Source organism: Triturus cristatus, chromosome 5_2 (assembly GCF_964204655.1).
Source record: "Triturus cristatus chromosome 5_2, aTriCri1.1, whole genome shotgun sequence".
NCBI classification, from domain to species: Eukaryota; Metazoa; Chordata; class Amphibia; order Caudata; family Salamandridae; genus Triturus; species Triturus cristatus.
In genome coordinates, this window is record NC_140588.1 from 541,168,492 (window position 1) to 541,195,560 (window position 27,069).

Below are 27,069 nucleotides of genomic sequence, written 5' to 3' on the forward strand. Positions count from 1 at the left end.
GATATTTATCCAGGTTTTCTGGTTTCACTTTGTACAAATCCACCAGTACATGGGTCTCTATTCATCTTAACCAACAAGAGGACACTGTTCCTATGGCAGGGTGCAAATAGTCACCCGTGCTTTTAAACAAAAAAGGGAAAAGTTAAGAAGAGTAAAAGAAAGTCTAGGTATAGGGGACCCTCCGGTGAGTGGGAAAACACTCTTAGTCCTCTGATGCCCTCAAACACCCAGAAGGATGTCATGCTTCATCATCGGGCGTTTGCTCCTCGTAGGGCGGGCGCTGCAATTCCCTACGGGTCCCCCGAAGGGTCACTTTATTGGAGATCTTTTCAAGGACTGCCGGATGGTGCATGATGGTGTGTGGGGAGTGGGGAGTGGGTCCAATGAGGGTAATAAAAGTGCGTGCAAAAGTGATAAAAAAGTTAATAAAGGGTAGATATGCAGCAGAAGAATAAATGATGTACCTTTGGCAGTCCGAAAACTGCTGAATAAAACATTGCCCCAAAGGCACACTATGCTCGGATGTCAAAGGTCATAGGTCAACATGTTTCGCGCCTTCGTTGCCTTAACGGTCGTTGGCGCTTCTTCAGGACCAGAATAATCAAAAAGTGAAGTGCACGTGAAACAATATAAGTTAGATTAAAATATTCTCTATACCAGTCAGGGCGGGGCAGTAACCTGTATACCCTCAATGTGGCTACAGCTGCATGATGGAAGCCGCTCCTGATCAATACTTAGCACTGCTAAGAAAGTCCATACTCTGGCAAGAGCAATGGATGCCCGCACATAACCGGGGATTTCGTGCGGGTACTACCTCCACTACACCTACCCCGTCCATGCGTCTGCCGATAGTCATCTTATCTTAGGTTAAGGCTTTCTTTTTACTGCTTAGTGCAGTGGTTCCCAAACTTTTTCGACCTGTGGCTCCCATGACCCATTGGCCATTGCCTGTGGCTCCCCACTGTTACTTTTTAGGTCTCACCTGACCCAGCGCACGCGCTGGTCTGGCGAGACTTATTGAGAGGGCTCCAAAAAGTGCTACCAGGCCAGTATAGAGCTAAAGTGCATGTGCGCACGCGCGCGCCTGCTTTACCGCGATTACTACTTTCACTTTCGCGGCCGCACAGCCGCTTTGATGTTTGATCGTGATCACTTTCACGGCCGCACGGACACTTTGCATAGCCAATAGGTCTCGCTTTTTGGACCTTATAAGTATTTAGTTATGCAACTGTTGCACAGCTAAACACTTATAAGGTACCAAAGGCGAGACCTATTGGCTGTGCCAATGCTTGTTTTGGAGGGTGAGGGGGATGTAGGCCCGGCCTTGGGAGCACTTGCATATTTCTCCCTGAAAATAATTGGGATGAAGCTGATGAAGGTATTATAATCATATACGCAGGGTGGTTCATATTACTAAGGTTACACTTCTTTGCCCATGCCTTTTTTTGAGTACCTTCTCAAACTTTTTTATTCCACTTACAGTGCTAGATAGCACCCATATGCATGTAGGCCCCATTGCCAAAGTGTTTATGTGCTTGAAGAATATTTGCATGCACTTCAATTTCTACCCATGTCATACGTGCCAACACACCTGACTCAGCAGGGTGAATCACAATTTTTTACACCACATACAGCTTTATTTTTGCTGCCTCCTCCCTAAAATTGCCTCTAAATCAATGCAAGTAAAATAAATTCCACTGATTTTTTTTTTTACACATTCCTCTGTCTTACTATCAAATGTTTGCATTATGCCGTATATGGTGTTTTACTTCCCTGTGCTCAAGGAGAGAGCAGGCCTGTCTGGAAATGTGTGTGCATGAAAGAAATGTGTACTGGAAGTACCTATGATTCAAATACAAATGTCAATACTTAATATTACTTCGTGTGTTTAATAGACAGGACAACTGTACTTTCCTGATAACTTGCATTGGTGTAAAATGCATTTGGAAAAAAATGTAACTATTAACGAGTCTAACAAAATGAATCTGGCATCTTCCGCTTACTTTTGGAGTGCTGGAACGTGGGGATCCAGTGAAATGTGGAGATCATCTCCCTCAACATGTCATCAGTTAAGCACAACGTTTACAGCTATAGGCATGTCACTTACAAATGATCAACATCATGCTATAAGTCTAATTAGTTTAACTGAAGCCAACAAACCCTTCAACATTAAATGCATTGAAGTGCTTGGTGCGCGGCTCCCCTGGCTAGGTTTGACGGCTCCCCAGGGAGCCACGGCGCACAGTTTGGGAACCACTGGCTTAGTGAATTTTTTAAATATAGTGCAGAGTCTACCCGAAGGGCCAGTGCTTTACATGAGCAACAGTTATAATATACATGCATTGTTTATAGGTATGGGAAGATTTAGTGATTTTACAAGTATTGCAGGATGTTGAGCTATTGCCATTTTACATTACACCATTTCATTAATGCTTCACAAAGAGAAAAAAAAATTACATTTACAATGCCAATAGCTCAAAATAATGTCATTGCGAGACCTATTGCATTGTAAATGCTTGTTGTTTATAATAATAATAATCCACATTTGTAAAGCGCGAACAATCACCCGTAAGGGTCTCTAGTCGCTGGGGGCCGTCAGGAAGATTAAGCAAGCTATTGCCCAGAGTCACATGGTGCTGGGCTAATCTGCCGCCGGCGCCAGGGATCGAACTGTGATCCCCAGATTCCGGAGTCAGTCGCCCTGGCCGCCGCGCCACACCTCTTCCCCGTCTTTGGGGAAGATGAGAAGTGTGTTGGAGCTCCTTAGGTTTCTCCATTGGCCTACGTTTGTGAGTTTGGCGGAGAGTTCAAAATCTGGTTTCCCATTATGTAGGGCTTTGCAGGTGAACACAAGGAGATGATGGACGGAGTGTTGAAACTTTTCAAACACTCACCCCCAGTCACAGAACTGGGTTGAATCCATCATCGTTCTTTGGCTCACATCGCCACCCCAGTTCAGACCCAGCTATATTCAAATCAGTCTTAACCCTGTGCCTCATGGGAACAGTCCAGCCCGAACTGCCAAGCCATGTCTTCCCTGGACCGGAATCAAGCATCCTGGGACTGGTTTTGGGGTAATATCCCTCATCAGCCAGGCTAGCTTGAATCCAATGGCAAAGTGAGCAGGGAATCGGTATGTGTAGTGGGCTTGGATTTGGCAATCGTTATGGAAATGCCCTCCTCTGTGTGTGGGTTGAAAGCTTTGCGAGGGCCTTGGGCATTATAAATCATATTAGGGGAAACAAGTCAGTTAGGATATCCTTTAGATCTTAATTTCACTCTACTAATATTTTTTTCACTTTAGGAGGGTGTTTCCATTCTTTGAACTGACCCTGTCCTGTTACCTTTTTTGTTTCTTTGTCCCACTTTATAAGGCCCAAATTCTCCATTCGTATCCTGTTTATTTTTTTATTCAGCATCAGTCGAACAATTTTAAATCTTACCCTAATGACTTATTTGTCATCTTCTCAGATGGGCTAGTAACTGCCCATTCTTTCTCCAACTGAATAAGTAAACTAGTCAACAACGCATTGTTCCTATAAATCTCAAAAAAACCTCTGATGCTATCCTCACTCAATCTACAAACGCAAGTGGAGCTCTTTCTTCTGTGAATCATTATGGAACTTTACAAATTGGCCAGACAAATCTACAAAGCAGACCTTAAGAAGGCTCATGCACTGTAGTTCTAAGAGATGATCAGGAGAGCTTCCACTCCCTCAAATGAAACCTTTAAAATTGTAAAGGACATCTCTCATCCTATAGGATCCTGTGTTGCCATGCCTCCCTTCAAGAAATTATGTGATGTGCTCTCACCTCCGCGAGTGCCACTCCTACATACGTAATTGGATGTGATGAACTTGGGGGTTATTTATGTCGGTGCACTATCCCTCAATCCTCCAAAACCAAAAATTGATGTATCTTGTTTAATTGCACTACACTCCCTGTGAAAAATATTCCCTTTGCTGTCCAAGAAAGTTATGAAGTCAGTTACTCAGACCATCATCACGCTTATTTATCGCACTCATTTAAGCTCCACTCATTTAAGCTCTAGTTTACCTCATGGGATCGTGGTTCAATGTAGAATTGTTTTTCTTTGATTTCATTCTACTGCTGCTAAGGCCAACATGGCATTCTTCCCAAGGTCAATTTACTGCAGTTCCAGACAGCAGAAATGTGGTTTGATTCTTCATATAAAAATAAAGTTGTATTATTTATGTAGTGTGACAACAAAAATGCAATGAATGGAAAGACTTGAGGCACTGCAGCTTAACCACAAGAAATACCTCTCAATTGCATTCATTTCATCATTTAGGGTCACTGTGGGAGTGCACTAAGGGCAAGCCATGTACAAACCAGCTGTAGCTACTCTCTAAGAGGACAATCAAGTTCAAATTTATGAGAAAAGTTCTTTCTACTGCAGTACACATACTTTCTGGCCTTATTGGTTCAACATCCATGTTATGTATAGGGGTTCTGCCCACCTTGACTTCAGGATGTGCTTCGGCCCCCATATAGAGACTGGCTTGACATCTCTGAGTCTTTCCTCAACTAGATGTAGCTGTGTGCTTCTGTTTGTGAATTATTTTAAACTGATTGCCAGTATGTGTGCTTTGAAGATTTTGGCTAGTTGTCTGTATTTCATTTTCTTATAGTTTTGGGCATCTGCACGTTTTGCATTATGTGACTTTCTATTATTATTTACCATCAGTTTTTACACAGGTCTATACAATGATCCACAAAGCATAAACCAAGGTGCATTTTGAAAACATGACTAGCAACTTTCAAAGCTTCGGCGAACAAGAGGCATTAGATTACCCCTTGAAGGATCAAATGGAGGGCAAGATAGGGTGTAAGTGGCAACATTGTGATGCCAATCCATGTTTTACCAGGTAAGCTAATAAAGCTGCAGGATTCCACCTAGTTAACTCTCTGTACAGGTGACTGTGGATGTCAAAATACATTTCCAGAGCTGCTTCAGAAGAGCCTAGAGTTACAGCAATTGCAGGGATTTCATGAGTGCAGTAGGTAAGAGTTGCCACTCAATTACTCAATCAATCAATCAGTTGGCTTGTAGAGCGCCACTGCTTACCCGTAAGGGTCTCAAGGCGCTGGGGGGGAGAACTGCTGGTCCGTCGAAGGTGCTTAGGTTCAGTCGTAGAGCCTGGTCTTGAGGTCCTACCTGAATTGAAGCAGTGACAGTAATTGCCAGAGGTAGAGAGGGAGGGTGTTCCAGGTCTTTGCTGCAAGGTAGAAGGATCTACCTCTGCCCGTGGTCTTGTGGATACGTGGCGCGGTAGCTAGGGCCAGTTGGGCGGAGTGGAGGTGTCTGGTGGGTGAGAGGAATGCAAGGCAGTGGTTAAGGTACGCAGGTCCTGCGTCATGTAGGGCTTTGTAGGCATGCGTGAAGAGCTTGAAGGTGACTCTTTTGCTGACTGGGAGCCAGTGGAGGTTTCTCAGGTGGCCCGTGATGTGGCTGCAGCGGGGGATGTTGAGGATAAGTCCGGTGGAGGCGTTCTGAATGTTCTGCAGTTTCTTGAGGAGTTTCTGGGTGATGCCTGTGTAGAGTGCGTGGGCATAGTCAATTCTGCTGCTGATGAGTGCGTGGGTGACTGCCACTAATGATCGAGTGAAATTTAATTGTACTGAAACTGAATTTAGGAATCAATTTGAAAGTCTCCCCAAAGTGGTTCACACTTTCATTATGTGGTTTGACGGAATTTGTAACAATGTTTGAAACAGGAGAAAATGCCATCAGAATTAGAATGGTTGGCAAAAGTGTGGGTGGCACACTGAATGGAAAATGTTAGAAAAGCGAAGTTCATTAATGTTTGTTCCTTTTCGAATACTCAAAAGGCCAATCTCCCTTGCCACGTTGTCTGGATATTAGACATTGCAGACAACTATTCTCACAGGCACTGAGGTTTTTGATATTGCATATCCATTTCTTTGGGCAGTTTTGGCTTTTCTCCAGTGTGGACCTGATTTTCCAATTCTACTGACATGCAATTTTAAGTATCAGAAGTATTTTAGGATCAAGATACTTCATGGCTCTTACCTGAAAGAGCACCTTATACGTATGCAAATGCACATTGAATGGAATTTGCTTGTTTGGATCAATTGATCTTTCATGAAAGGCTAACGATTAAAATTAGTACTGGGTTCATGAATACGAAAATTAATGAGCTTTAGAGTTGGTAAGGGCACTTGGTTAGTAGTAAATGCGGCAGATCCATAGATCCAATGTCCTGAATTTTCATCAGCCTCTTGAGTGAGGAAAGACCAATGAGGTAAAATGTCAACTAAAGGTTCAAAAAGGGGCGCAACTTGGAATTTAGGGTGTCATACATCATCTAAGGTTGGTTAGCACCTTCAGTATATCTGCAGTGGAATTTTTTATTTGACTGAAATGAGTAAGTAGTGATAGAGGCCTTTCCCTAAGTGTAAAAGAAAATTCTAATTTCTGTATGATAGAGACGTCTCTGTCTAACTTTGAAAAGACCACAATGCATGGAATGTCCATAACAGCCTGCACATAAAACTGTTTGAATTCAGAAATCTGAAAACCTTTAGAAGAATTTAAAAAAGAAGCACTTAGTTGCCCTCCAAAGGTGGATATCCCAACCTTGGTGCAGAATAAGATATGAAGGGGCATATTTACAAGAAACTGGTGGAGCGCTTTGTTATGCCAAAATTGGTAACGCCATGCTCGGACAGTTTCAAAATGGTGGGATGCACCGTATTCAAAAGAATATGAGCCACCCCTGCATTACCCATAGTGCTGGCGATAACAAAAGATGCCTAGTGCCAGTGCAGGTACCCTAGCTTCATTTTGCTAGGGGCCCTGCGCTGCAGGGGCTATTGTTTATGTGCGGGAAGGGACACCTTTCTGCACATAAACAATCTTTACAGGTGATTTGCTCTATCTATGTGTGGTGCAGAATGCAGCACACGTGGAAAGAGCAAAAAACGAAGAGAAAGAAAACATTTCTCCCCGTATCGCCTGCTTCAGAGCAGGTATTCGCTGGCGGTATTTTGGGCGTTGCCCCATACCTTGTGAATATGGGGCAGCGTCAAAAAGCAATGAGTGTTGCGGCGGAACGCCCACTGCAACACCCATTGCACGCCCTCTTCACACTAAGTGCTGCGTGAATAGGGGCATTATATAAAAGGCGGCGTTAAGCCACGTTAAGGGGCTTAACACCGCCTTATAACATCACTTTTTCCGACGTTCTGGTGGCGTAAAATATGCCCCAAGGTCAGTTCTTGGCACAATATTGGTATCTGGAGTAAGGGTGATCATCACCATCTTAACCTTTTTTATACGTTTTTCTTTATTGTTTTAGTACTGTGTTTTGAGGATCAGTTTTGTGGCTAGTAAAGCTTGGGAGTAGCCTGCGTCAACTGAGAGATATGAAGAGTGCAGTCTTGTGTATGGAAATCCTCCAGTAGAGAGTGTTTCATGGCAATGCCATATTCCATTTTAGGATTTTGGGCACAGAAGTAGGATACATCCATCAAACATCAAGGCTTAAGTCACCCTGTGGGCTTGGGTCTAGCATTTAGAAAATTACCTACTTTGAATAAGTTGAAATATTCTGTGTTGATCTGAGCATTGCTGTATCGTATGTGTACTCTCCACTACTTCTGAATGAAGAATGCCATCTTTTCAGTCTAAGGGCCAACCTTTTTCATGAGAAACAAAACTCCTATTAGAGGGTGCATGGTAAGGCCCAAACTAGGTTGGTAGGCACATAGGCTAAATATTTAAAAACTTTGAGGCATGTGGCTCCTCATTGAGTGCTAGTTTGTCTTTGTGTACCATACATGCCATCTTTACCCTCTGAAAAACATAAAACTATGAATAAAAAGTACTCCATATATGAAAAATATGTTAAAAGTACCAGAAGGTAAACTGTGGCCAACCTCTGGGCTAATTCAGTGTAACAATTAACGCATTAAATGGGGTCACAGTGAATGAATAGTTGATTAAATTAATAAGTAAATGAATGAAACACATATAAAGTGCATATTGTTACCCAAGGGCAACATAAACAGTACCAGAGCACTCAACAGAAAAAGCGATTCTTAAGCATTTTTCGGAACATTGTTGTGGTTGTGGTTTTCCATCAATCAAAGTTGAAGAGGGAGAGAAGGGGGATTTGGGGGACAGCCAACCACCAGGAGGTCTGGCCTCCCGGGCAGATTGGGAGGGTGGCGCAGCCCATGGGCTGGCATTTTGTGTTGGGCTATGTTTGCAGCCCAAGATAGCCCAACGTATAAATAGTTTTACTTTGCGCTCCCTGTCACCATATTAGGTTCAGGTGACCTGGTGGCTGGTGACAAGGAGCAAGTAGGTGATTTTCCCCGCCCGCCCACCTATCCCTTAAGCTAGGGTTTCCAGGGGTTTTGTCTTTTCTGTTGCATGTTTGGTTCTGTAGGCTCTGTTGTTGAGATAAGTGCGCAAGGGGGGGTTGAGATTGTATTGCTGTCGCTTGAAACAGGTCCTTGCAGAGATCTCAAAAGTTTTGCAGGACTGGTTAGTTACATTTGATGTTTGGTAAGATGTTGTTTTGTAAGGTGGTTTGCCAGGTAAAATTTGTGATGTGCACCTGTTTCAATAAATCAGCCTTTTTCACACAACAAGGTGGTCTGTGATATGTACTGTTCCTCTCTCTCCAAATTCCAAAGAGTTGGAACACTTGTAGATAACACTTGTCTTTCCAGTCCTGCTCTTTAAATTAAGGAACAGTGGCGGCTCCTCCACTAAGGCATAGGAGTGTTGCCCTACTGCTCTGTGAGCAGAAAAATATAAAAATAAAATGATAATAACGTTGTTATTTTTCTTTGCAATGGGGTTGGGTTAGGGCGGGGCTGGGGTCGGAGCCTAGGAGGAGTGGTGAGTGCGCACTCTCAAAGTGTGCATGACTACTTGGCCCGGCCTAAGTGTCATGCGTACTTAACATGTTCCCCACCAGGCTGCATTACACAACCAGGTCCCCAGTCCCCATCTGAGCGCAGAACTACGGCGCTCAAACCAATCACAACACTGCATTGCAGCATTGTGATTGGCTTAGCGGAACCAATCACAACACTGTATTGCAGCATTGTGATTGACTTAGGGGAGCCCGGGTGCTTCCTGGTTCCTGACTTTGCAGAAAGACTCCCACCTGCCCTGCCACCCCTGTTCCTTGTGAGCTGTCACTGCAACAATTGGCAAATAACTTGACGTAAGAAATAGTTTTGGAGACAATGTGAGCAATAGATTTTGAAGTAAATTGGGACCACGCTAATGAGAAGCCTTATGACCGAAGCTGAGCTCCTTGAATCCAGTGCAGTGTTTGCCAGGCCTCTGAGAGTCTGTCAAACGTCCATATATTGTGGATAAGAGCCACCACCATTTTCTGAACCACTTGCAAATAACCTGTGTAGCAGGCTGGCAGACTTAGAAAGGATACATCAGAATAATTTAATCTAGAGATGATGGTGGCACTAACCATGGATGCTTTTAAATATAAAGGGATGAACGGATAATATGGTTCACAGATTTCTCTGGTCCATGCAGCTAAGAAACTGGAATTCATTTAGAAGGAATCTGTCACGTGTGGACTGAAACTAAGCAGAATCTGCGCCCTTGTGTTTTACTGCAAGTCTGATCTGACCACTGGTTTGGTGCACATCTAAGCCTCTCCCTATATTTTCACAATGAGTGTAAGCAAACTGTCCTGCTTCACTACACACATACGCAAATCATATTTCCATATTAAGCACAGTTCAGATAGGTCATAAACTGATATGTTGCACTGGTACAGATGGATTTGGTCCCCTTGAAAAAGCCTACAAAATCATAGTTTCATTTGTATGATCGCATGACCCACATTCTGAATGCCACAGCGACTGTGTGATCTTGCTCTGCAGTTATAGACCCTGACTTTAGTGAATTCCCTAACCATAGTTAATTTGCTCTCTGCTGCAGACAGACAGTTCTGCTTTTGTTAGGGTTTCGGGTCGTTTGAGTACCAGAATTCACCAAAGTCATGGAAAGTGGAATTGCGTTTGCACTGAATAGGTCGGTGTTATGTTTGGTGGGCTGTCCCACCCTGCAGTAATCTGAGGGGTGCACCACCTCCAGCACCCTCTCAGTAGGACTATGTGATGGAAGCCAGGAAGGGGAGGGGCCGAGGAGGGAAAGTAAATAAAGAGGACCTTGACACGGGCTTGTGGTCCAAATCCCGAGCTACAAACCAGTATGTGTGTTACATTAATATTGGTATATCTGGGCCCCATTATCCAAGTCCTAGTTGTCCTCACACCCGACACTTCTACGGAACAACTGGCGACGAGGGTGGTCGAGCCCTGGTGCCCGCAGGTGCTCCCACCATGTTGATATACTGCGGCGGCCTCGATCCTCCGCTCCATCTCCCGTCTGAGGCCTACCGCTGCTGCTACTGGGATGAGGTGGCCGAGGAGCGTACTCCATCTAGTCAGAGTAGGTCAGACTGCTGTTGGCCTTGCCTGCCTGTCGCCTGACCCGCTGACGCCTGCGTACGGCAACCCAGTGCCCGTGGTTGCCTCCTGGGGCCCAGGAACGTGTCGGCTACTTGCGCATGTGGCGCGCATCTCTCCCACGGCGAGTGTGGCAGCCCCGCCCCGCGAAGTGAAGCTCTCATCTCCAGCAGCCTGTAGCGTTGAATAGCATCAGCCACGCGCTGTTATCACGGCTGGGGATCTGGGTAGGTTAGGAGCCCTCCTTCCCCCCCGGATCCGGAAAGTGGCACAAGCAGAGCTTTCTTACTTTTCAATACATAAGGAAAATAAAAGAACAGAAATATCATCAAAAACATACAACCAGACACAAAATCCACAGCAAGGAAGTACACAGGCTCATACTGTGTCCCATACTTTAGAGAGCCAGTAAAGGCCTGTACCTCTGCCATTCGCGGGAAGACTTAATTACCCCAGCATTTTGGCTCAGGGTGGCAAGTGCAAAGTTTTTATTCTCTCTTCTCTCCCTCTCCATTGCCAGAGACCGGACGCAGGTGCCCAAAAGCATGTTTTTTTACACATTCAACATTCGAGGTCCTACAGCTGCATCACCAGGTGCACAGTCACGCCCATCTGCCAAGGGTGAACTGGGGCTCATTGTCCTCTGTGGAGTGTGCCTACACATTCATCATGTCTACTGTGCCACCTGTCAAAACATTTCTGCTTGATGGCCCACCATCTGCGCAGGTGGTCAAATGGAAAGACTGGCTGGAGCATCATGAGACGTACTTTTCAGCTGTGGGCCTGAAGGCCAAACGTCAACGCCCTATGCTTTTACATCTGGGAGGTGAGGCACTACACAAGCTAGGAAAGTGAGTAGTGGAAGCTGGACTGCCATACACGTACACCACGCTAAAAGCAGCTCTGGCCGCACACTTTAAACCTCTAGCCAACCCTAACTATGAATGCTTCCTACAGCGGCAGGCGAGACAGCTCCCCGAAGAGCCCATGGACAGTTTCTACGCCTGCCTCAAAGAGCTAGCAAGCACATGTACACTACCGGACGCCAATGACGAGATAAGGACACCTTGATTCAAGAGTGTGCTTCCGCCAAGCTGAGAGAATGCATACTCCAAGTCCCGGGGATGTCGATGACAGACATGCTGACAATGGGGAGGTTCAAATAACTGCCGAAAGTGCTAGCTGGGCACATGGAAGCAGTGTTACAACCCTAGGTGAAGACAGAGCCGGTCAACGCCATAGTACCTGGAAATTCTGACAAGAAGACGATGCGCAGCAAGTCTCAACCCACTATCAGAACATGCTATGTATGTGGTCGGCCCTTCCCCCACCAAGACCTGTGCCCTGCCCAAGGCAAGAGATGTTCCGCATGCAACAAACTTAACCATTTCGCGAAGGTGTGTCGCTCTGCCACACAGAGGACACAGCGGAACAAACAGGTCAACACCATGGACACCTCCCAAACCATGGAAGATGAAGAGGACATAGATGACGATGATGTAAAGCCGTCCATGTCATTCACGCCATGCAACTGGACAGATGTCCAAGGAGACAGATTCCGAAATGCAGTGTGCTGGTTGCAGGACACCTGATGCAGGTATTGATCGACACCGGGGCGTCCATAAATATCATGGCACAATCAATGCTGCAGACCCTCCCCAAGCAACTGGCTCTACGACACACATCAACACAGCTGTTCGCATATGGATCCACTGTTCATCTTCCATTGGCTGGAGTATTTACCACCAGTATCACCCACAATTTTCGCTCCACTTCAGCCAAAGTATACATCACCCTGGAGGGGTCAGGGATGCTGCTAAGCTGCTGAACTGCCGAGCATCTACAACTGGTGGCATTCACCATTCATCAAGAGAGCGTGGAGTCCCTGGTGGCAGAATTTAAACCTCTTTTTGAAGGCATAGGATGCTTGAAAGACCTTATGGTTCATCTTCACATTGATTGCTCCGTTCAACCTGTGGCCCTCAAGCACCGAAGGGTGGTTTTTCAGCTGAGGCTGAAGGTGGAGGATGAACTGGGGAAACTAGAGCAGGCTGACATCATCGAACAGGTCGATGGTCTGACTCCCTGGGTGTCTCCCATCGTTGTAGCGCGGAAGCCCAAACACCCAAATGAGGTGGGAATATGAGTAGATATGAGGCTTCCTAATCACGCTATCAAAAGAGAGAGTCAGCTAACTCCCACAGTAGATGACATCATGACCAAGGTGAATGGCTCTCAATGGTTTTCCAAGATGGATCTGTGAGCCGCATACCACCAACTACTACTGGATCAAGAATCAAGGGCCATACAACCTTCTCGACGCACGTAGGCCTCCGAAGATATAAACGCCTCAGCTTTGGAGTGTCCAGTGCCGCCGAGGTCTTCCAATACACCACCTGAGGGGCACTAGCTGGCCTAAAAGAGGTCCTTAACGTCAGCGATGACATTCTCGTGCATGCCCCCACTTTGGAAGAACACATGGACCACCTGAGTGATACTTTTCAGCGCTTACAAGACAGTGGCCTTACTCTCCATCGAGAGAAATGTGCATTCCTCCAGAAGGAGATAGCTTTCTTTGGATACCGTTTCTCTCAGCACGGATTGTCACCTGATCCGGCTAAAGTCAACAACATCCAGATGGCGCCGGATCCCACTACAGTAACAGGCATGTGGAGCTTCTTAGGTATGGTTACATACTGTGGACGGTTCATTCGAAATCTGACAGACCTCACTGCCCCTTTGAGAGAACTAACGAAAGTCAACGCCAACTAGGAGTGGGGGCCCGCTGAAGAAAAAGCTTTTCAAAACAACAAGTGAGCATTATCTGCGGACACCACCCTGGTGTATTTTGATCCAGCCCGAGACTCCGAACAGTCAGTGGATGCGAGTCCCATTGGCCTTGGGGAAATGCTGGTGCAGAGGCAAAAGGACTGAGAGTGGGCGCCTGTATCCTATGCGAGCCGTGCATTGACAGATACCGAGCAATGATACTCGCACATTGAAAAGGAAGCCATAGCAGTCAATTGGGGCTGTCAACATTTCCATCTATACTATTATGGCCAGCCGTTTGTAGTCCACACAGTTCACAAGCCTTTGATTCCACTATTCATGGGACTCTCCTCGAAACCCCCACTGAGGATTGAGAAGTGGATCCTACAGTTACAGGAATATCAATTCCAGGTAGTCTATCGTCCAGGGGTGCAAAACCCCACCAACTTCCTATCCAGATATGCCAGTCCAGCCACAGAAGAGGAAGAATCAGCTGCGGACGAGGTAGAGGAGTACGTCAAATTTGTGGTGGAGCAATCACGTCCGCGGCCCATCTCTTTGGAGGAGATCCTGAAAGCCATGATGGAGGATGAGTGTTTTCAGCTATCCATCTCTGCAGTAACTTCAGGGAAGTGGCACCTGCTGCTAGATAAAATGCCCTACAGGACCGAAGAAGCACATGCAGCCCTGAACGCGTTGCACAATGTTTGATTAAAACTAGCTGGGTTTCTGAAAGTGTGCCTCATGAGGGGGTCCCGTCTAGTGATCCCCCGGACGCTACAGCAACGGGTGGTTGATCTGGCATGCATAGCCAATCAAGGGTTTGTCAAGACCAAGTCTCAGCTGCACTGCAAAGTGTGGTTTCCCAATCTTGGTAATGTGGGTCAGACAGTTCGCTACTGCCCTCTATGTCAACCGACTGGCCCAGTTAAACCACAAGCTCTAATTATTATGGAAGAAATACCACCCCACCCCTGGCACAGAGCAAGTGCAGATTTTGGAAGTCTTCCAGAAGGGAGGTACATCTTGGTTGTCATTGATGACTTCTCAAATTATCCAGAGGTTGAGATCCTGGAATCAATAATGGCGAGCAACACCATACCGCATCTGGAGAAAATAATGGCCACTCATGGACTTCTAAAGACAATGGCCCTCCCTTCTCCAGTCACGAATTCTCAGAGTACTTGCAGTCTCGGGGTATTCAGCATCGTAAGATCACCCCACGCTGGCCGCAAGCCAACGGAGAGATGGAGCACTTCATGCACATGTTAAACAAAGTTTTTCGGATTGCATTGGCTCATGGCCAGAACATGGAGTGTGCACTGTACACCTTTCTGAGGGAATATCGACTTACACCCCATTCAATGTCCCGAATCATCCCGGGGACACTATGCATCAATAGAGTGGTGGGTGACGTCATCGCCCAGGTGGACCAGCTGTCAAACCGACAGAAACATGTTGCAGTAAAGCTGAAGCAACGTCAGTCCAAAAATGATCACATGTTGAGAATCCGGGTAGCGAAGATAAAATCTTTTGCAGTTGGTGATGTGGTCATGGTGAAGAATCGGAATCCACTGGGAAAAGTCATGCTCCCTTTTGAGATAGATCCCTGGCGAATCCAAGCTGTGAAAGGAACAATGATCATGGCCCAGAAAACAGGAGAGACCATCACAAGAAACGTATCCTGTTTCAAGAACTACCGAGTCCTGTAAGCCCCGACGTGGGGACATCCTGTAGAATGGTGGACAGGGGAGTGGGGCCTGTTGGTGCCTACATGTCTTAAAAGTCCAACTGAGAGGGGGTTTCCCCACCTTCTTTACGAGATGCGGAATCTGCCAGAATTACAGTGGGTGCTACATGCCCTACAGCGGAGCCAGTTTTCCAGAGTATCCCTGATAACTGTCAACATTCACGAGCGAGCAGAGGAGGTGATGGTCAGGAGAGTGATGGTCATTGCAGGAGTGGGAGGTACCACCTCAGACCAAGTCCAGCAGCATCTTCCCACCTGAAGGACTTTCTGTTGATCTGAAGTAGGGAAGAATAAAATGTTTTTCATCTCCGTCTCTCTCTCTCTATCTCTCTCTCTCTCTCTTTTTTATTCTGGTATGCTTATCTCTTGTTTGCTGCTCAAGATCAAGGAGAACCCATGCATCTGTTTTGACATTAGCATGAGACATCATATGTTTTGGTGATGTTTTTCTTCTTTTAAAACAAAGGAGGAATGTTATGTTTGGTGGGCTCTCCCACCCTGCGGTAATCCAAGGTGTGCGCCACCTCCAGCGCCCTCTCAGTAGGACTATGTGGTGGAGGCCAGGAAGGGGAGGGGCCGAGGAGGAAAAGTGAATAAAGGGGACATGGACACTGGCTCGTGGTCCAAATCCCAAGCTACAAACCAGTGCGTGCGTTACGTTATTATTGGTATATTTGGGCCCCATTATCCAAGTCCCTGCTGTCCCGGCACCCACACTTCTACGGAACAGTAGGAATCATTTGTTCATGTTTGCAGGGCACCAACTCGAAAGCACCCCTCATTTAGATAACTTTGCACTGAAACATTTGACGAGATGGCACTTAACGAGAATTATTCCAGTCATTCACGTCAAAAACAGGAAGTTAATGCAGGCTTGGAGGGTTCCTATGACGCATGTGTGAACACACCGGGGAACGAACATCTATTCTCCCAGCCTGACAGAACAAAAAGCTGGTACATGTTTTATGAACAAGGCTATCGCATGAGCTGCAAACAATCATTGAACCCTAATTAGATGAGAAAGCATTACTGCTAATGAATATTTGATTTCTGGAGAGCAACTTAAGTTTTTTGTCAGCTAATCCTTTTTCCTAATAGGTGATTAATGGCTCCTGAAACCAAAAGTGCAGTTACGCTGAGAAGAAAGAAACCTCAATAAAGGCCTTGCCACAAGGCCGTAAAACAGTGATGGCCTGACACACGCTCGGGGCACATTTATCAAGCTTTCTTGCAGTGCAACGCAGCATTCTACATTGCCGCGCTGCATGAAAGGGCAGGAATTGGCCATCTTTAACATTAGATGGCGCATTCCTGTCCTTCCCTTTTCTGGTGCACAATATGCTACCTAGCGCTAACACAGGCACCCTTGCAGGTAGGATCATTATTGTGCAGGAATGGGCACCTCCCTGCACAAAAACAATCCTCAAAGGCATTTTACTCTTTCTATGTGTGGGCACCACACATAGAAAGAGGGGAAACTGGGAGAAATAAAGATGTTTCTCCTTGTTTTGCCTCATCAATGGCGTTGTAGCATTTTGGCAAATTCCCAGCTCTTCCAGTAACGGTAAATCTGGGAATGTGCCAAATCCATGGGTGGATGCCCCGGGACTCCCATGCTCCACCGGCAGAGCAGAGTAGCGCAGTGCAGTGACTCACACTGTGTTGCGTTACTCTAGATGTATCAAGCAATGCAAGACCGCGGATGGTGGGCTTGCGTGGCGTGATAAATCCATCTTAGTAGTTCCTGCACCCCCTTGCTTGGTGAAAGGGCGACACAACTCAATGATAACAATGCCCCTTGGTTTCTATGTCTCGCTTGACAGCTCTTCTGTTTATTTCATCTATTACTTGCAATTAATATAATTAGCATGCCCTTGTCTCTGCCAGATGAATATTTCTCACTTCACGCTATTGGCTGTTCGGTGTATAATTGCATCTTCTATGTATTGCTTGTATTTCAAACTAAGACATTTATTGTGCTGTAAAACTGCACTGAATTATCGTTTTTTAAATTATTTATTTTATACATGCTTCATATACAGAAAGAAATCCCTTTTTGTTGTTGTATTTCTTTATTGTTTGGCTTCAGAACCCATGTTTGTTTTCCCTGTCTATTTTACACATTGTTCTTTCCCCTCTGTCTTTCTTGTTGACTTTCCACTCATGTTCAGTTCCCATTGTTTTTCTCTTGTATGAATATTCATGTTGTTTTCACCATCTGTCTTTTATCATTATTCTACCTAGCTCTGTTTTCTTGTTAAAACTGTTCCAAATCCAGTGGGTCTAACTTTAATGAGCTAACACCTATAAATACAGACATTCACAAATGCTGCTTCTGAGTGTTAGCATATTAAAGCCAGACCTTTTCACTCTTTGTTTATGTATTCATGTAAATGGTATTTTTATATAACAAACCAAGGCAAAGGACAGTGGATGGCTGTATATGGTCATGGACAAGCATATAGTCAACACGTTATGAAGAGTCTTTAATTGAAGCCTGATACAATCAAGCTCTGCTTGATTATGTATCTGGAGAAATCAAATAGGATGGGCTTGTTTTACACTTATATAAGGGATGGGCCACGAACACAACTCATTAGTCAATCTGTGTGCTCTAGAGAGTGTACAAAACCTCATGTTAATATTATCCAAACGTCTAAGGAAAAATTGTACTCAATCTTTTGACTTTTTAATAAGAGAGTCTCTTTAATATGATTTAAAATATGATTTTTTTAAAATATTTTTATTTTTCAAAGGTGCTTAGAAGAACTCCAGTTATAATCCTGAATGTCATGAAAATTCCCTTGATAAAAGCATCATATATTTTCATAATATTGTCAAGCCTGGGGTTTTCTCAAGGCTGTTCGCTGGTGATGTATTTATATGTCAATATTAAGTAAGTAGTAAATATAAGTAAATATTATGTACATATTCGAAATCTTGTGATTGAACTTCTGTTCCCAGTAATAAACTCGAAAATTGTCAGAAAGGACTGCAGAGATTATGAAGGCGATTATGCCTGTGACTGCCACATTTTTGTGTTTCTTACAGGAAACAGGTTCAATCACAAGATTCCAAATTGTACTTATAAATACATCCCCAGCACACAAACTTGACAAAAGCCGCAGGCTTGCAAAGTTCCACTGAACATTTGGATAATATTAACCTGAGGTTTTGTAGAGCATATATGTTGCAAAGTGATCCTGTGTCCTGGGCACACCCCTATTTTTTGCTGACTGATACTGGTGGTAACTGATTTTGACTGACCCTGTGCTCTGCCTAACCATGGCCAGTGCCAGTGCTAGGCTGAGAGAGATACATAAGAATACAGTTAAAACACCTACATACACAAGGGTACACAGTGGTATGGTGGGGTACCTCTGTGATTGGCTTGACCTACCCTATAAGCCCCTAGTATATAATAGGGCAGGGAATTGAAACTACCTAGAAGTCCCTAGTACCCTGGGGCATGGCAGTTTAGAGGCCAGCAGCTCTTTTTGCACTTGCATGAATGCACTGCTGAAGCCTGAGGTCAGTTTAAAAGCAGCACTGGGTGCCAGGACTGCTTTTAAAAAGTAAATTGTGCCCAAACTCGACTTTGGTGTTTGGGGAACATAAAAATGAATAACCTACAATGTTTTGGCATATTAGGTACCCCCAGGGTTTCCCTTAGTTATCCCAGGGGTGGGTGGTCAGGTATTTATAAGGTACATCCTTATAAAATGAGTTTTTATATGCCTGAATAAAGTGAAATTTCCCATTTCACTCCCCACATTGCGGTAAAGTGCTGCTCAAATTCTACTTTGATGCTAGGAGCACTGTAGAGGGAGAAACTGCAATATTTCTACAGATTCAGAACGCCTAAAGTCTCCCCTAGTTGCACATGGGGTGGGGTTCCTGTAGATATAAGACAAGTACTTATAAAATATGTTTTTGTAAGTCCTGGTGGTGGAAAAATGGTCCACACCATTTTTCCCATTGCAAATCCATTTTTACATAGGTTAACATGGTAGGAAGTTATTAATTAATAACTATTGATAGGAGAGGATTATAAATGCCATTCAAAGACTTCCCAGAATGGTATTAATAAATACAACAATATCATATTGTTGAATTTCTCCTAAAGTGTACATGCAAGAAGTTATGAGACTTTCTTGTTTGTAAGTCCAATTTCAGCCTTCCAGTGGTCTGTCCTGATTGGTCAGAGTTAAGTGGATTAGCCAGGCTGCCTTGAAGAGTTGATAAAGAGCCCCTGGGGTTAACCAGCTCTGCTGGCACGGCAGTGTGCTGTTCAATAGGAATGCCAGGCAAGTGGGGGGAGTCGTAAACCATGGTCTTCAAAGGCAGAGGGATGACCACAGTGTAGGTTTCCACTTTACACTTTTGACCCACACCAGACCCAGGATTAGGGAAGGTATGTGCAGATAGTAGGGGGAGAGTCTATGGAAATAAGCCATCCTAGGGGGTGTGTTTATCCAGCTCTTACCTCCTTGCTGGAAATCAGCCATTATGGATTTGGAAGATTTGATGCACTCTGGGACAAAATAATGCCACACTCCACAGTATGTGCTCATAACTTTGAGGAGTTACCCTACTCCCATTGGTCAGAAGTGACCACCTGCATGACCCAGAGAACTTGGAATAAGTATCTGAGAGGGGCAGAGCCCTACAGATCTGCTGCTTGGAACTTACTGAAGCAAGAAGTGCCCTGCTGAGAAGTTTTGCTGTGCGAAGATTTCTAAGGCCTGACCTCTGAAAACTGCACTGTCTGAAACTACAGCCCTGTGGATTATTTTGCTGAAAAAGAACTAAAGAGTGGACTTCCTGAAAGCTAAGGGTTAAAAGAGCTCAACTGGAACATCACCAACTAAATCTACACCTTGGAGAACCATCAGTGGATTTGTAAGGGTTTTGTATCAGTGGATTGTGGGAACTAACGTCCTCAACTTTCAAGGACCATCTTGGAGCTTCCAGACCCTTGGAGTGAGTTTGAGACACTTTGGGACCCTTTGAGGAACTTCAGGAAGAAATTCAAGAAGTTTGGAGAACTTTGGACCAACTTGGAAAAAAATCTCCATAGAGGGACCGACTCAACCTGGCCAGCCAGGCCGCCTGCCTTCAACCGCGAGCCGGCCAAGCCAACCAGGTTCTTCCCGCTAAAAGCTCAATCGCTCCATCTTCCAGAGATTGACTGGGACTAGAGAAAATCTGAAGCTTGCGAACCCTCACTGGATCCGGCTACATGAGGAGCATCAAGAGACCCTGCGAGAAAAAGCTCCAAAAAAGTTTCTAAGTCCGCTCGTAGAAAAGGTGACCGGGAGCAACCGCGAGAGCCAAGCCGCCTGCCTTCCATCGCGTACCGGCCTGGATTCCTGGGTTGCCCCACTGAAGCGATCTTGAGAAGTTTTCTAAGTCCGCTCCAGGGAAGTTGACCGGGACCTCGTCACGAGTCAAGCCGCCGAACTCTCACCGGATTCGGACTGGCTGGGAGCTTCGAGGGGCCTCGCGAGAAAAAGCTCCAGAAAAGTTTCTAAGTGGGAAGGTAGAAACTGAGACCGGGACATGCCACAAGCTGCAGCCACTCAGGGCTCCATCGCAGTCCACCTGAAACTTTGACTTTGGCCTGGTCTATCGCGAGCAGGTATCACAATATAGTGCTATAATCTTCTAAGTGCTATATTATATTAAATCTTTGAAAATTCATATCTCCGGTTCCCTACACTGGATTTTTGTCATTTTAGTGTCATTTTAAAGATAAACATATTTCCTATTTTTATACATTGGTGTTGGATTTTTATTATGTGTTGTGTCTTAATTATTTACTGAAATGGTGTTTTTAAAGGCTTTACATACCTGTCTTTGAAGTTAAGCCTGTCTATTCGCAGCCACGTTACCAAGGGTTGAGCATAGGAATAATTTTCTAACACCTATGCTGAGTCCTATCATGTGTTAGTGGCCTTATTACCAGTGGCAGACCTACAATTGCCCCTACCAATAACCCACTTTCCAACAATATAAAGTGGTCAAGTAGGAGGAGAGAAAGCTGGGTTGTGGGTGGTAATATATTAGGATTTTGTGTTCCTTAAAGAGGTGAGGCTTCAGCTCTTTCCTAAATTATACAAATAGGGAAGTATAGATTTGCTATTCTTATCTCTCTATATACTTTGAAGATATAAATATCGTCAAGGCACATATATGTGGACTTATACATAGTAAAGCTTTGCTTACCTATGGAAACTTACCTTCACAATATTTTTGTCCTCGATATTCCTGACACAATATTTTGTCAAGACAATATTTTTTTCCCAAACTTTTGTCTAAACACTGTTTAGTCTTAGTCTGCAGTCTGAAGGTGTCCTGGCGGTGGGTGTATTGAGAACCACCAAAGATGGTGAGCTTGTCTGGTAGAAAAGCAGGATGCTGATAGTTCAGACTGGCAAAGGGAGCCATTGAAGTTCCATCAGAGTTAGGATGATGTGATGAGATGGCTTCAGGCCCTGGATGAGATGTGCTCTGACGTGTAGCCAAAAGAATGCCAGTGTGAGGTCAGGGAGGTCCTGGAGTAGAGCACCCACTTTTCAGATGCAAAGTACAAGAGCATGAACAGCCATTTTGAGGTCGCTTTCTGAAAGAAATGGTTTGACTTTCTTTATAAGTGAAAGCTGGTACCAGCCTGTCTTTGTTTTGGTAATGTGTTGCTTTAGGGTAATGTTAGTGTCCAGGGTGAATCGAAGTGACTTGACATTCAGTTAGTGCTTAATACGAGCTGGTGGTTGCCAGTGGGGCCCACATTTTTTGGAGCCCAGCACATATTATTCCTCATGATATATTGACCGCGAGCAAGAGAGATAAAACACACTAACAGGAAAGGAAGAGGAAGAGAAAGATGGAAAAAAAAGGCACATAGGGTGAAACCAGGAACTGACAAGAGTGAGATAAAGGGGCAGTACAGTCTGGAAGTGGTTTAAAAAGGCCTGAAGTGAATTAACACTACTTAGCCTCGATATTCGGAATGCTGATTTTTCATAGCACCGCCAGAGCAGAGTTTTGAGAACCAGCACTCATTCTTTCACAAATTAGGCACTGTATTTAGTCAAAATTGAGTTTCAAAGCCGTCAAGGTTCATGTCATTGAGCCAGGTTTGCCCTCTGTCTTTGTTTGTTGTTCTTTGCAACAAAGGCTGCAAAGTTTTTAGTCTTGCCTCTCCTCACCTTAAAAAGAGAAACTAAAGTCTAGTCATATATATAACAAACCTTGAAATGGAAAATCATTATGTTATTTTTGGGAATGATCCAGAACAGAGTGAATCCTGCTCAGTAACAGCCATTAGCTTAGAGAACCCTTCAACCTGAAGAAGAAGAAATGAAAAGGAAGCAGCAATTTAGAATCAGCCACTGTGCCGCCAGCTGGGGAGCTGGAAGACCCTTACTGGCAGAATAACTTGGGACAGATGCCCAGTACAATGTAATGCCCTGCTGCTAGCTACATATTTCCAGACTTGTGTTTACTTATTATTAAAGATGTGCTTGCCTGGCTTTCGATTGTGTATGGGAACCTGTCTGGGGATATGATTTTAGTGTTTCAATAAATATTGATCATAGTTCGCAGACAGCAAGACATAAATGAATGCAATTGCTGCTTTTATTGGTGACTGGGCACAGTCTTGTCATCGCGCTCATGAAGATAGTGTATTTCTACCTTCAGGCTGCTGCAGTGTGTAATGATGGGCTATCGGCAATAAGTCGCACTGCCTAATGTGTAATCAGTAGTAGCAGTCCCTGGAGGTGGCGACGATGGGGGCAGTGCTTATAAAGTGGTGTCTCTCTCTGGGCAGCCCTTGTTCCGTTAGCGTTAAGTGCGCTGTGAGAAGACAACAAAACAGCCATTTCCAATTGTAACTTGTTGTAGTGGCTGCAGAAATTGAAAGTTGGCTGTGTCTCTGCCGAGGAAATAGTATGTTTTACATTAAAGGAGTGTACTGAACACCTGGGGGTGATACCGCCTAACCTCAAACGACAGAGCCCTCCATCAGTTCAATGGAAAGACAAGCCCCCACCTTGATCTACTCTTGCCTTAGAAACCATCCCTAATACATATGCTCTCCTCTTTGTGCACCTGCTCTGTGTGTGAGGAAAGCTTGTACTGCTTCTGTGAGAAGTGTACCTGTACTTTGTGTGAGGGAAACTTGCACCACTGATGCTGTGCTCTAACTGTTCTATGCAGTGAAGCTTCCATTGTTCTTACGTGCTGTGCCTAGTGTGTCTATGTTTGTTTGTGTGTATGTGACTGGAGCTTTGGCTGCAGTTACCTGTGCCATGCCTGTACTTTGTGTGAGGGAAACTTGCACCACTGATGCTGTGCTCTAACTGTTCTATGCAGTGAAGCTTCCATTGTTCTTACGTGCTGTACCTAGTGTGTCTATGTTTGTGTGTATGTGACTGAAGCTTTGACTGCAGTTACCTGTGCTATGCCTGTCCTTTGTGTGAGGGAAACTTGCACCACTGATGCTGTGCTCCAACTGTTCTATGCAGTGAAGCTTCCATTGTTCTTACGTGCTGTACCTAGTGTGTCTATGTTTGTTTGTGTGTATGTGACTGGAGCTTTGGCTGCAGTTACCTGTGCCATGCCTGTCCTTTGTGTGAGGGAAACTTGCACCACTGATGCTGTGCTCCAACTGTTCTATGCAGTGAAGCTTCCATTGTTCTTACGTGCTGTACCTAGTGTGTCTATGTTTGTGTGTATGTGACTGAAGCTTTGACTGCAGTTACCTGTGCTATGCCTGTCCTTTGTGTGAGCAAAGCTTATACTGCTGCTTCTCATTCTGTGGTTGTTCTCTGTGTGCGTTTTAGTGCTGTTGCGTGTGCACTTGACTTTGGGTTGTACATGCACTGGTCTAGACTATTTGTGTATGCAGCCATTGGTGCTGATACTTTCTGAGACAGGAACATGGTTGATTTACTGTGGCAATTGTACTGTTGATTTGTAGTTCCATTTACATAGCATATCATACCTATGACAAGGCACCAAAGCACTTTGTTAGAGGAGTAGCCCGTTGCTCTGTAGGTTTTGCTTGGTTGGGAGAGTGCGTGTTTGTAGTGTGCTCTCTGTGGGAAGTATTAAGGTGTCGTGCATGATAACAGAATTGTGTTATTATTGCAGAGTCTGAACATTTAGCAGAGTGAAAACAAGCTGGGCTTCATACATCCTTTGTTACATTCAGTCTTGAGGTGACTGTCTTGGGAAAGATGTGCACACCATGAACTCACTTGTTGTCCAAAGGCAGATGTGCTCATGAGATAAACCCCACGGACAAATACTAACATGTACGCTGTCAAATCACCAGAACCTTTCCTCTGGTCTCGCAAAAATTACCTTTAGTAACATTCCAACTTTCCATCATCTGCCACAGAGTAACATTGTCCGCTTTGGATTTCTTTGTTAACTGTTGTTGCTCCCATTTTCTGGTGCTGAGAATTGTTATTTATTTTATATTTACTTAATTAGTAGCTTTACATCGTGCTTTTGTTTTGCCTTGAAAGTCACGCCAGGGCTTTGTCATACAAGAATTAATTTTTCGGAAACTGAGTGAATATACATCTAATCAAGAAACGGAGAGTCCTAATCTCACATTTTGAACACAGAAACCAGAGATGGATTCTCCATTAGGGATCTGGGGCTGGGGCTTATTATTGTAATTGTATTGTAATTGTAATTGCATTTATACATCGCTTACTTTCCCTGATGAGGCATCAAAGAACTTAACGGCGGGCAACACGCTGCTCCGATACCCAAGGTTAATGGTTGGTTCAATGTTACTGGTTACTGTCAGTTATTGGGGTTAGTTTTGTGTCCCCAATCAAACCATTCCATGCAGTCATTTCAGTTTCCATATGGTGGACTAAATGAATAGTGGTTGGTTGTGATCATTATGGGACGGGAGTGTGAGCTCTTGCACATGGTTGCTGGGGTTAATAGATGAGTTAGAGGAGATTAGGTATTGTTAGGTTGCATAGGTATGACTTTCAGAGGAAGGAGAAGAGATTGTGATCTTGTAAATGAGTTGTGGGAAATTTGCAGTAATACAATAATAGAGAATAGACAAACATGCATGTGTCAGAGTAAGTTATGCTCAGAGAGAGAAGGCATGCAGAGGATGGAAGGGAAGGAGAGGAACATTTGAAAGAGAGAAGAAAAAAGGAGAGGTGACAAACAGAAGTTTTAATTAACCTCTTCCATGCTCATGACGTCTCCCGGCCGTCATGAGTCACGATGGGCGTGTGCGGACGACGGCCGGGAGACGTCATGACCACGCCCGCAATTGGAATGTCAGCACTGCGGGAGCACTGCGGTGGAATTGGCGTCGCTGCGCAATTTTTAAAGGACAGTTTTTAATTCCGGATTTAAGATATGCAGAGAATATTTTTGAGAAAGCATGCAGTTTGAGGATACCGAATGTGGAAAAAAACATTATTTCAGTGTGAAGATTGTGCTACATTAGACATTTTTGATTGGTACTAGAATCAGGTATACATCTCTCCGCAGCTAGCTTACCACTAGAACACTGATCCAGCCAGGTCAGTAGATCTCCTCAGGGGTTGAAAGTGGAAAATAATGGCTGGACACATGTCGAGAAAATACATGGGAATTAATGTACACATTAAAAAATAGATACTGGTGTTCATCCTCAGGTTGAACTCACATTATGAAATATCCAGCAGAGCGGGGTGTACTTGAATGCCTCTGGTTTGTATTGGCACCAGATGGAAGGGGAGGATAGCTTACCACGCAGTGGAATTGTATTATCTGCATTGTCATTGACTCTGCTTCGATATGGCTCCTGCTAAGAAAGGGGGTGAGAAGAAGAAAGGCAGATCTGCCATGAATGAGGTGGTTGCCAGGGAATACACCATCAATGTCCACAAACGAATCCATGGAGTTGGCTTCAAGTGGCGTGCACCCCGTGCTCTGAAAGCAATTCGTAAATTTGCAGTTCAGGAAATGGGAACTCCAGATGTGGGCATAGACACCAGGCTGAACTAGGCAGTTTGGGCTAAAGGAATCAGGAAAGTTCCTTACCTCATGCGCGTGTGCCTATCCAGAAAACACAATGAGGATGAAGATTCACCCAACAAGCTATACACATTGGTCACATATGTACCAGTCACCATATTTAATGGTCTCCAGACAGTCAACGCTGATGAAAACTGCAGTTATCCTGTGTTGAAAAAAAAATCAGTGGCTGGAGGGCAGGAGACAGGAGATGCAAACCCTGCTGTGAGTATGGGGATGGTGAAAGGGCTCCCTTTACAAATTCAATCAACACTTTTGTTACCAAATGGCTGCTGATTAGATTCAAGAAGCACTGTCCTTTTTAGGTCTCGCCTAGCGAATGCAGCGCAGCTGCTTCGCTTGGCGAGACTCTATTGTCGTCGCTTTGGGGCGCGAAGGGAGACAAACCATGTGCGCGCCCGGACAGGCGATGGGCACGCGCATGGCGTCTCCTCTCTAGTTTTGGAAGGCGGAGAGGGGCCCCAGTCCAGAGGGCCTTGAAGAGGGTTTCATTGGTAATGGACATACACACCACGCGGTACATAAATACACAATGAGTTAGGGTTACTGACCTGAAGGATACACAGTCATTCTAGCACGTGGGAAATTAAATAAATAACTTTCCAAAAACAATACTTATTGACACTGAAAATACAGATTTATGCGTGGTGTGTACGCTCTGCCATCTAGTGGTTGAATAAAAAAAAAAAGTTCTGCTTGTTTTCTGAAAATGTTCATTGTGGAGTCAGTAAGATCCTCGATCCTCTAAGACTCTAAATGACAGAGTACACAACACCTGAAAGACTGGTTCCAATATTCAGATTTTGTGTCTTGTTTATGCGGTTGTCAAAGAGTATGGTGATATTGCAGGTTTAGTCGCGCTCCATTCGCACCCGAAATAAAACACAAATTTGCCTAACCTCTGGGCCCCCTTCTCTCAGCTGCACAGACTTGTCACAGAAGCACTCTAAACAGAAGCCCTGCATCCTGCCCACTCT

At 44.7% G+C, this 27,069-nt stretch overlaps 1 protein-coding gene and 1 pseudogene across 1 annotated transcript in view; both read left to right on the forward strand.

Moving 5' to 3' along the window:
* The window catches only part of VOPP1 (VOPP1 WW domain binding protein), a 438,410-nt gene that overhangs the window by 170,542 nt on the left and 240,799 nt on the right, over positions 1–27,069 (forward strand). The window lies entirely within an intron of this gene.
* LOC146823277 (large ribosomal subunit protein eL31 pseudogene) lies at positions 25,839–26,368 on the forward strand (annotated as a pseudogene).